This window comes from Olea europaea, chromosome 4 (genome assembly GCF_002742605.1).
Source record: "Olea europaea var. sylvestris chromosome 4, O_europaea_v1, whole genome shotgun sequence".
Taxonomy (NCBI): Eukaryota; Viridiplantae; Streptophyta; class Magnoliopsida; order Lamiales; family Oleaceae; genus Olea; species Olea europaea.
In genome coordinates this window covers 2,823,602-2,835,930 of record NC_036240.1, presented here as the reverse complement: position 1 = coordinate 2,835,930, position 12,329 = coordinate 2,823,602, and the positions used below count along the sequence as shown (strand labels likewise).

Below are 12,329 nucleotides of genomic sequence, written 5' to 3'. Positions count from 1 at the left end.
CTCTTTATGGTTTGAAACAAGCTTCTAGAGCATGATACAAACATTTGAGTAAATTTCTTCTCTCAAATTGTTTTTCGATTTAAAAAGCGGATACTGTAGTCTTTGTAAAAATGCATAAGGAGGATATGCTCATTGTTCAAATTTATGTTGATGATATTATTTATGGTGCTACAAATGTTCATCTTTGTGAAGAATTTTCAAATTGCATGAGTATAGATTTGAAATGAGCATGATGGGTGAATTAAAATTCTTTCTTTGTCTCCAAATCAAACAATCAAAAAATGGAATTTTCATAAATCAAAATAAATAAATATTAAATATGTTTAAAAATTTTGATATGCATAACATCAAACCTATGAATACACCCATGAGCACGTCCCAAAAGCCCGATAAAGATAAGCAAGGCACATCCGTGGACGTCACAAAATATCGAGGTATGATTGGATCCCTTCTCTATTTGACTGCTAGTAGGCCGGATATTATATCTAGTATTTGCTTATGTACTCGATTTCAATCAAATCCTAAGGAATCTCACTAAGGTGCCGTAAAAAGAATTTTTCTATATTTAAGTGGAGCCAGGACCTTAGGACGTTGGTATAAAAAATGTACACATTTTGATTTAATTAGTTATTCGGATGCCAATTGGGGCGGATGTAATGTTGATCATAAAAGCACTAGCAAAAATTGTCACTTTCTAGGCTTTGTACTCGTGTCCTGGTCTAGCAAGAAACAAAATTCTGTTACACTACCCACCGTCGAGGTGGAATACATCTCGACCGCTAGTTGTTGTGCACAAACCATTATGAATGAAACAAACATTATGTGCTTATCATTTATCTTGTGCTATTAATCTATCAAAGAATCCCGTCTTGCATTTACAAACTAAGCATATTGAGATTAGACATCACTTTCTTTGTGACCATGTACAAAAAGGATATATTGAATTTGAATTTATAAAAACCGAAGACCAATTGGCCCACATTTTCACCAAATCTCTCGCACACGATCGTTTCTCATCTATTCGAAGAAGTTTAGGAATTATTGGTGAAAATTTAGAAGAATAATTTCTTTTAACAAAAAAAAAGGGTCATCTGGACGCATCATATCCGGTCCGGACGGAACCGTGCAGATTGGTAGTGTTTTTTTTGAACACTGTCAATCCAGACGTCCGAATCTGTGGCAGTTCACGTTCTTCAAAACACGAACCATATCCGAATCTGTAGCGGTTCGCGTTCTTCAAAACGTGAACCAAGCAAATTATCCTTCATTCTTCTATCTTTTTCTTCTTCGACATTTCTCACCCACTCTCAAATTCTTCTCTCAACATCATATTCCTTCAAATTTCTTGTTATCCACAAGATTCAAGCTTCAAATACTCACATTTTCTTCCTCACATCTTTCCAAATTTGAAGCTCTCACCTCACTCGTGCCCTAGGTTGATTTTTTTTTGTTTTGTGCAAATTGACATAGAAAAACGCTTTTCTCTAAACTACTAATCTGCCATTTCAATCCTTCTTCAAAATCCTCCCCTTTTTTCACGCCTTAGAACGTGTGAATTGAGGCTTTGTCTTTTTCTTTCTTTTTTTTTTTTGGAAAAATTTCACTACTTCTCAATAATGTTGAGTTCTCGATGAGGAAAACGGATGAAAAGAACGGCAAGAAGGCCTACTTCATTATTCTCGAACGAAGAAATGGATTTTGAATCGGAGGTGCCACTTAACCCATTCCAAAAATCACCAATTTAATTAGTAAGAATGTTGATTTTATGGATTTTACAATTGAAGCTCTCACATTTCACATTGAAGAGTGTTTTATAAATATGGGATGTGTATTCGTGGCAACTATGGAAGAGCACGCCTACCCACGCCTTATGAAAGATTTTTATCAAAACATGCACGTCGCACCTCATTCTGGCTAGATTACATGCTTACTTAAAAATGTGCGCATAACAATTTTCAAAGCCATACTTCATGATATTCTCGAACTTGAGCTTTATGACTTGAAGTATTTTTACACAAATCTCCACCTACCATCGAGGGATACGATCCTTCAGATGCATGTCGTCGAGTCATGGGGAAAATGTCAAAAACATCACCAAATTAAGTGCAAATCAATTAACTCTTTGTAAAGTTTTACAAAACATTATTGCACACATTATTTTTTCTCACAAGGGTCATCGGGACAAAGTTAATCACTTCGATCTCTTCATTTTAGATTCACTTGTAGTTGGCATCGAATTGATTTTCCTACTATTGCCATGGGTCTCATGAAACTAGTGCATGTATCAAAACACACAAAGTCTTTACCTTACGGGATGCTTCTCACAAAAATCTTTAAGCACTTTAATGTTTCTTTGTACGGTGAAGATTTTATAAAATTACGCTCTATCGATATTATTAACATCCAGACATTAAAACGGATGAAGATAGTAAAGGAACAAGGGCAATGGGTGACTCATACAAAAGGGTTTGATCCCACCTTCAATCCATCCACTCTCTCGTTTGAAGAAGAAGCTGAAAATGAGTCCGAAAGTGAGCCTGATGTTCCTGCAGTTTCTACACCTAATGTCCCTGGCTTAAGTACAACTTAGCCCTCCAGAGGCCATTCTGCGTTTACCGATGAACAGTATAAAATCATAAATGGGCGGATTGATTCGCTTACCTCGATGGTCGATAGCATGGGTAGCCTATTACTCCAGATTTAGGCTCAGCAGACTACTATCCATGATCGACAGCTTGAGTTGCAGCAGCGACATGCCGAGATGTAGGCCCATCAGGCTGCCTTCTTTTGCTAATTTCTATGCTCAATTCCCACATCCACCACCACCTCCGGCCCCCTAGTTTATTTCCTTAGATGTTTTATTATCTGACCCTACATTTTGTTTGTTAGACTTTTATTGCATCGTTCACTTCTCTTATGCTATTTGACAATTTTCATGGTTGACTTCCTCTATGTTAATATTTCATTTATTCTACTTCTCTTATTATTTCTTTTCGCTTATGCCAAAAGGGGAAAGATGAGTAGATGATTATGCAAAATAGGAAGAATATTGTAAGGAGGAAGTTCAAAATTTTCATATGCATGGTGAAAGGGAGAACTTAAGTAAAATCAATAAGGTGCACATTATTTGTAAAATTCAAAACTTACACTTATTGTTATTTTGTGCTTATTCAATTTGTTTAATGTTTGTATTACAAATTATCTTGTTTGTCATAATCAAAAAGGGGGAAATTGTTGACTTCTCGTTTTGATTATCACAAACAAATTACGTTTAATTCTAACAAATTGAGTTTAAATATTGTTAGTGATTATTATGAAATTAACGAAGAATGAAAACACAAGAATCGAGATCTGGATTCATACACACAGACGAACAACCTTGGTGGGGAATTTTTCGTAATGGGCGAAAGCCTGACGGAGCAATGCTGGGTGGTGCCAAACGATCAATACAAGATTGGAGACCAACAAACATAGAAATGAAAATCAAGCTTTCGCATCAAAGATCATTTGGAAACTGAAGACACTAGATATAGATGTGTTTTTGTGCTCATACTTAAAGGTATAACTTTTCAATTCTTTCGCATCGACTATAGCTTAAACAATTTTGATGCACGACACTCCTTCCCGATATACAATGCTTGCATAGAAATTATTTACAAAAGATAGGTTCTTGATTTTAAAGCTTAAATGTTTACAAAAATACTTATCTATACCATGTAAATGAGAAAGTCCTTCAAGTATCTATAGAAATGTTTTTACGAAGGAAAAATTCGGATGGACAGATTTTTCTGCCCATCCGAAAGTCCGGATGGACCCCAATGGTCAATTTTTTGACCGTTTCTCAAATGGCTATTTACCCGTCCGGATCCCAAGTGGACATCCGGATTGGTAGTTTTTTGGCCGTTTGATGGTTATAAATACCCCACTCTCTACCTCATTTACAACAACTCTTGAGCATTTAAGAGAGTTATTTATTGATACTTTCTACCTAGTTTTCAATCTTTATAAGATCAAATTATTTCTTTCTTGAAAAACTTTCTGAGTAATCAAACTCTGCAAAATCATATATCTCATTAAAGTTTTTCATACAACACTTGAGTTCTATTCTTTGTAATTTATTAAAGTGTTGTACCTACTTCTCATTTAATTCTTAATTAAATTCATATCATTAATTAAGAGAGAAGTCTTTAATTGTAACTTCATTTTTTTTTTAAATTTAGGATTGTGGGTCAGTTGAGGTCCCGGAAAGCTTAATGGTGTAAGAGGATTGGTGCTCCTTGTTTATAAGTCACCGAAAACGTTATAAGGGTTGAATTGCTCCATAAGTCAATTCATTATAGTGAAAAAGGCCTTGCTCGTGCCGGAGAATTTGGTAACGGGAGACGTAGATCGTGATTTGATCGAACCTCCATAACACATCGTTTGCGCCTTCTACTCATTATTTTCTTTGTATTATATTGTTTGCTTATTGCTTTAATTGATAATTGGTTAAACTTGCATTAATTTTCGAAAAAGGATTTAATAACCAATTCACCCCCTATTGGTTAATCATTCTTGGGCTTTCAAAGATTTCATGATTCTCTATATCATTAGGCTTGATCCATTGAATATTTGATTTTTATTTTCCTCCTAATCTTTATCACTCAATATCTTTCGTGTTTCATATGTATTATCGTGATTGCTAATAAAAAATAATTTTTGTATTTTTTTTCATGTAAAATTTTTAATGTAAAATCATGATCATTCGACGATGCATGATTTTGACTCATAATGTCTACTTGCAAGGTTCAGAACCCCAATAAAAATCTTCAATCACGACAAAACACAATAGTCCAGAAAATTAATTTTTGTCACGAGTTTGAATTCTATCCACATGATTATAGGATTTGCCCAAAGAATTGCTTGATATATTCACAACTTAGAGGCTGGTTGGGAGCTATTAATTTTGGTCAAAAATTAATTTTGAGACCATTGCCAATTATTTGTCTGACAGCCCATGTGACTTTAAACAGAGAAAATGGATTTTTCTTTTCCATTACTTGCCCTTCCCCACCGACAGCTCAAAGACCCCCACGACCTTCCGCCGACGAGCAATCGACTTCGGCAAGTCCCACAACCTTTCGATGCACAAACCAATAATCCCCTCGCAATCTTCAGCCGCACTAACCGGTGACAGTATTTTCAATTCCTCAGAGGGTCTGAAGCGCACTTTTTTTGAAGAAGAGGTAACGATGCCTGAAACAAACTGTCATCGTCCGTCAACTTAGTAAGTCGCCTCCGAGCCCGGATCTCCGCAGTGCACGTATGAATCCCGTCGACACACAGGTTTGTCCCTAGAATTGTCTCGCACTCACCGTCATTTATCTTTCTTTAAATAGACTACTCTTGCTTCGTAGACCCGAAGGCTGCCCCACTGATTTATTATGCTATTTTCGGTGTCCGTGTGATTGTATTTTGGTTTTCAAGTATGCAAGCTCCTATAAAATTTGAGTGAGACACAGGCGCTCATACCAGTATTATGTGGACAAAATATATGGTTTTTTCATGAAGTAGTAAAAATATTATCGCAGTAAAATGAGGCTTCAAAATTATGTGAATGCAACGACATGTTGATCAATAGAACTATGCCCCTGTATTACAAGATATTATTGATTTGCTATGACATATTAGTGTCTTCTGATTGCGTTGCATCTAACTGCAAACACTTGGTTTTAGTTGCCCACTACATTGAAAATAACGTAAATTGTGGCACTCTACTAGTGATTGCGAGATTGAGGTTAATATGAATGGAACTTGCCTGCTCATTTCCCATGAGCTAGAGAACTAAATTCCCTACTTGTTGTTATAATGTCTATACCAGTGTTTTCTCATTGTTCATGCCCCACTTACCTTTGCCGTTAGGACATAATCCACTGCCTAACTCGTTTGCTACACAGGAGCTAGGTCGAGCCTCGAGGTCAAAATCTTATCCTCAGTGGAATGTATCAGAGACCTAAACATGCATGGCGGCGTGTGAAACCGCCATTGCTGAGCGCCATCGCAACGATCGTTGTTTTATGAAACACGGCTGAGAATGAATCTCGTCACTGTTCAACTCAATCACTGGCCACAACTGGAACAAGCAGCAACTATGCAACCACTAGGACACATGCGTCGAACCTACAGACATCTCTCCGAGTTGTTAAATTCCAGCGGGGTTGCGTACAACGAATCCATCGATCGAGTCGTTGCATCGGAGGAGTGGTGGAAACGAAAGATTGAGATAGTGCTGTTAATATCTATTTTCCTTTACTGTTTTTCATTAACGCATGTCGACATCTACGAAATCGCATTGTGGAAATAACTAACGATGTACTATTTTCTTGTGCTTATGAGCAATATTGCTTGACTGTTGCGATTATTTTTTCTTGCACATTCCGATTTTTCATTTACATGTCTTCATTTTTAACCCTTGGTCATAGGAAAATAAAGACTACAAGGACAAGGACGTGAATGAAATCTACATTCACTATCGTCAACTATTCGGGGACAGTTACGGTGGGCGAAGTACGCAGTCACTTTGACAAAGTTGTGTCGAACGGGGTTCTAGCTATTCGAGGATAGCGTGCTGGAAGACCACCGTAATGCAATCCCAATCGACGATGAGAGTAGTGGTTCAAGTGATGATGCAGAGAAAATTCCCATCAGCTCCAACGTGAATGTCTCTAGCACCACAAGCGGCGCAAAAAGGAAGTCCTCCAGTGGCAAGCGACTGGGGAAGAAGAAAAAAATATCTACAAGAGAGCTGTCTTTCTCTGTTGATCGGGCCACTAGTGCCGTGGAGGAAGTGGCGGCAAACATTAAAACCATGATGACCTCAAATGAGAACATTGGCACTGCCTATGTCAAAGAGTTGTTGGCAACATGACATCTTCAGCGGCGGACACCGCTCTACTTTTTTACATGTGTAGTTCTAGCGAGAAGCGGACATGTTCGCCGTCATGAAAGACGCAGATGAGAAATTTGAGTGGATTCAATGGCTGTTCAACGAGCGTAATAAACAATTTCACCTTTGATTATGTGCGTTAGGAGTACCTGTGTTTTGTGTCCCAAAAACTGTTTAACTTTTGCATACATCGGTCTGTTCCCATTGTATGTTGTGTATTTAAATATTATGCATGCTATGATGCCGAAATTTTTTTTCACTTGTGATATGTAAAAAATTGTCACGATAGATCTGATCACAAAGATTTGCATAGTTCAGGTGTACATACTCATGTGCCAAAAAGCATGTTTTATGAGAAATAATTTAATGTAGGGCAACTGTTGTGGCACCATTGTTCCAACTTGAGAGCTTGAGTACAGTAGTGCACCTTATGTACTCCTACGTAATCCCTCATTCTGTAAATGGCCATGCACCGAGTGATGTAGAAAAATATATGAGGATCTTCAAAGGTGTCTAATGAAACTGTGGTCTATATAGTTACACAAAAGCTTTGGCTCTCTAACTGTAGTAATACAACATGTTTTCCATTATGGATGACTTGAACTTCAACTGCATTCTACTTCCGAGCTTTGACTCGAAGGATGAATGCGAAGAAGAGCAATTCCTTTACCATTTGGCAGTTAATGCAACGGCATGATTAACTTACTATAGAATCGTTGGCGTCGATGCACGTGAGTACTATCGCAGGAAATGGCATCGTATCCAACGATTTCCGTTCTCCAAGAACAGTAACATGTTTATGATGGAAGCAATGGGCGGGAATGGTCAGATGTGCTACCAAGAGTTTAGTATGTATTCCGTAATGCTCCGATATTTCGCTCATGTGTTATACGACGAGCATGGGTTTCATAGCAGCCAGCAGGTTGACATCTACGAGCAAGTTGGCATGTTTCTGTGTGTATTAGCGCACGAAAAGGGATATCGGCAAGTGACAACGATTTTTAACCACCCATTGCAAACTGTATGTCACTACGTCAAAGAGGTCTTACGTGCGGTCATCGCCCTTTCAAAGTGTATGATTCATCCAAGTTCGAACTACAACGACGATGTCGAGCAGCACAGGCTAAATCTGAGCAAACATCCATTGTTTGGGGACTGCATTTGTGTTGTCGCGGCATGAGCGTTTGAACTAGCGAAAAAGAGTGCCAACATAAAACGTGTTGGCTGTATGTGTTTTAATTTATGCTTCAAGTTTGTGTTCACATGACACTCTGGCAATACGCATGATGTGTGAATGCTAGCTAGTGCTATCTACAATCCTGAAATACATTTTTTGTTGTCGGCCTAGGGAAAGTACTATTTAGTGGATTCCGATTTTGCTCATCGTCCTGAGTATATGGCCTTGTACAAAGGTTTAGACATACTGTACTATTTTCAGTAGTTTCGTGACGAATGAACGGGACGTCACAGTAGATTTTGAAATGCTTGAGAGAAATTTAATTTCAGACACTCGTCCTGCAAGAATATCATAGAACGTGCATTTGGTGTGTGGAAACAAAGATGGAAGATCTTGGATTGTATGCCAAGCTACCCATTCTCGATGCAAGTTACAATTGTAGTAGCCACGATGAGGATACATAATTTCCTGTGGCATTTAGGAGTGGTGGACGAGGTGTTTACTAGAGCCGAGGCGGATGAAGGTGCAGCCAAGGTGGAACTTCCCGATGCACAAGATGAAATGCATGCTAAAATGAATGCACCAGACATACAACGAAGTGAATAGGATAGACATCGGGATTACATGACACAGCAGCCGTGACACCAATATGCTTTTAAAATATTTGGCAGCTGTAACATAATATTGTTCTTCTCATTAGGTCGTTGTATCGCAGACCCCATGGTCTGACCTCCTATATTTATCGTGAAATCGGTTTGTATCCTGTAATTTGCTTTCAATTATCTACGCTAGCATGTCACGTAGTGTAATTTTGTATGAAAATATGTGCATTTAATAGATTTTTGTGTTTCTTACGATAGACACAATATTGTCATTTTTAGGAGACATTTTGTCATATCAATCCAACACACCCTTAACTTTACTACTAAAAAAAAATAACAACCGTGAACTGGCCTACTTTTTGTACCTATTGCTTGTTATGAAAAAATGCTTCTATTTGTATACGCACTTATGATTGTAGTCGATAAAGCGTATGGTTAAATTTGATTTTTGTTTCTTTTTTCCAATAGTATACGAGTTCGAAAGGGACACAAATAAGCAGAACGCACGAGAAAAATAATGTGAACGGGGTCGCTCGATGTCCTTTAGAAAATCATATGGTTGGATGTTGGTAGAATTTGTTGAAAAATGTGGGAACAAGACAAATTTCTGGAGGACATTTGACTTGTAAACCCATTTTTAGCCGCCCATGTTTTGCGGAAGGCATATGGTGGTCATGGGTGTGATTAGAAAGTCTTGGGAAATGTGTGAGAAAAGTTTTATAAACTATTTGACTTTTCAACGGATTTTTGGACATCATTTTGAATTGTTTTGCTTCTTAAAGTACAAGGGTTAAAGTTGGAATTGTAAGCCTTTTAAATTCAAATTTGCAATAAAACAATGGTGTGTGGGTCCCACGTTGATGTGACGGAAAAAATGCATTTTTGATAAAAATGGGGATCAAACGGGGCACAATATATAATGGAATTGTATTTTTCACAGAATTAATCTCCTGCCCTTGTGCCCTGTGACTTGAATTATCAATACTTCTGTAACAAGAAAATCTTAATTATGATTTTCTAAACCAATCAAAAATCATGGCAATTATATTAATGATAATGATAAGATGTGTGACTACTCCAAATTATCTTATATGATGAATCTAATATGCATCATATATATAATAAAGGTTACACCCCCTCACCCCGATAGGGATCGATGGTTTCCTTTTTCTTTTTTTTTTCCTCCATAATTTTAGCTGCACCACATATGTTGAACACGAGCTATTCAGATCGGACCAAATAGAATTCGGATCATCATACTCAAACATACATTGATGCCCCAAATACAATATAGCCCCCGTATGGTAGCCATTTTTTTCAAAATGTATTTTTTTTCTCTTCTTTTTAACCATATATTCTTTATTAAAATAATATTACACGTAAATAAAAAACTTTTCCTTATTTCTCAACCACACATTTCACATCAATTTACTATTCTAAAATACATTTTTATATAAAAATACCTATCAAACACCCCTAAAAACTACCCATCCTGGTTTGAAGTTGAATTCTCATTTCCAAAAAATGCCCAACGCCACCTTGCATTTGAAATCTTTCAAATTGATTACATTTCATAGCATTTTACTCAACTAATCACATAGAGAAACAATTTAATTTACCAAAGAATAACCTTTATTATATATTGATTACATTTCTTAACATTTCAACTATTTATGCTCTTTGCGCTCGCCTATCTTTATGAGATCGGCATTATGAGAATCGACCCATCCCTAGTGTTCAGAAGTCGCCAAGCATTTAATATATTGAATTTAGTTTAGTTCCATAATATTCTCTGAAATAGCCATTCCACAATGTTTTCGAGGATATTATTATTATTATTATTATTATTATTATTATTATTATTATTATTATTATTATTATTATTATTATTATTATACAAGCTAATTAAAGGAGCATTTTTTATTCTGAGCATGTTGTATGCGTAATTTCACAGCAGTACACCCAATAAATGTAGGGAAAACAACACAAATAGCACTAACTAGGTAAATTTCAATATTACCAATCACCCACATTATATATTATTTTCTTCAATTCATATTTCAGTTAATTCAAATGGTAAATGTCTGATGCAATTGAGAAAGTATACAGCAAAACTTTAAATGCTTCATGTCTAATTTGCATCTTCTAAATCAATTTGGCCGTTTTAGAGATTTAAATTGTGAGATACAACTTTTGAAAAAATGAGCTAATGATAAATATATAGACATGGAGTACATAAAGGTAAAAATATAAATAGGACCATTGAACCAATTCATCTAAAAGTTTAAATTATTTAAGCATGGACACTGACCCTAGACATAAAGGTTGTATTCATATTTTTTTGTAACAATTATGGTCAGAATCACAAAACTTTTAATACAAGTTTTAACATATTTTTATAAAAGTAATGAATTGAAAAGTTGATCTATAAATATGCGACAACAAGATTTGAACTCAAATATAGTGTTCACAAGATGATCGGCAAATATTTATCGATGTTCGACATGTCACACTAAATTTTTGCATCAATGTTTATGCCTCATTCCCAAAAGTTAATGGAAGAACCTTTAGATTGTGGAAAGTGGTAGCAAAAACAATTCCATTGTTGACTAGTGAAAAACAAGCAATTCTTTGAGCAGTTTTAGTAATAGAGGGTGTTTGAGAGTCATTTTTATGTAAAAATGCATTTTGGAATAATAAATTAATGAGAAATGTGTGGTTGAAAAATAAGAAATTTTTTTTATTTACGTGTAATATTATTTTAATGAAAAATGTGTGGTTGAAAAGAAGAGAGAGAAAAATGCATTTTAAAAAAAATGAGTACTTAACGGAGCCTATATGTACATCAAGTTTGACATTGTGTAAAGGGATAGCTTTTTGTGTATTAATTTTAACAACGCGCTCTTCAATCAATCACCAATAATATCCACAATGTAAACCAAGCAGGAGCAGTGGGAGTGGGGACAGGTTTGGATAGACCGACCCCGAGGCCCAATAAATTTTAAAGAGAAAAAAAAAATTGATGGAAATTTATTGTTGGAAATTTGATCGAAATTATGAGGTTATAAATTTGTAATTAAAATTAAAATTTAATAAATCAAAAAGTTGATAAAATTTCAATAAAATATCTAAGCTAAAATACAAAAAAGATGGCATCAATTTATAACTTAGCAGGGAAAACACGTGAATTGGACCAGTTCTGTATTGTTAGTACCCAATGTGACTTATCATATCATGATGGAAGGTACGCCAACTCCTTTAGTGACATTGAATATTAGAAATGAATTATTATTTCGGCAAAGATATATACTGGTTGATAAATAGTAGTTTTGTCGTGAAATTCGAATTTGGAAAAAAAAAAAACCATCCACGTTATGTGCATACTACCACCACACCCTTCGATACTTTCATATCATGGGACCATAGTTAACTGAGTTTGTATGAACAATGTGAGATATAAAGAACAATAATTATAAATAAAAACAAGTAATATGATTAAGATATATCTATTCCTCAATAAATGGTTTTTTTTAAAAGATAATTCACACTCGACGAGAATCTGGAATGTGACAATCCATAGACATAATTTAAAAATTCATGATAAGTACGACGCAATAGATATTGT

General features: G+C 35.8%; 1 long non-coding RNA gene across 1 annotated transcript; it reads left to right on the top strand.

The window, feature by feature from the left end:
* Window positions 1-4,937: 4,937 nt before the first annotated feature.
* Window positions 4,938-7,184, top strand: LOC111393285. The gene is made up of 2 exons (XR_002702383.1): window positions 4,938-5,325; window positions 5,937-7,184. It is a non-coding gene; the product is annotated as an uncharacterized LOC111393285 (long non-coding RNA).
* The last annotated feature ends 5,145 nt before the right edge of the window (window positions 7,185-12,329 follow it).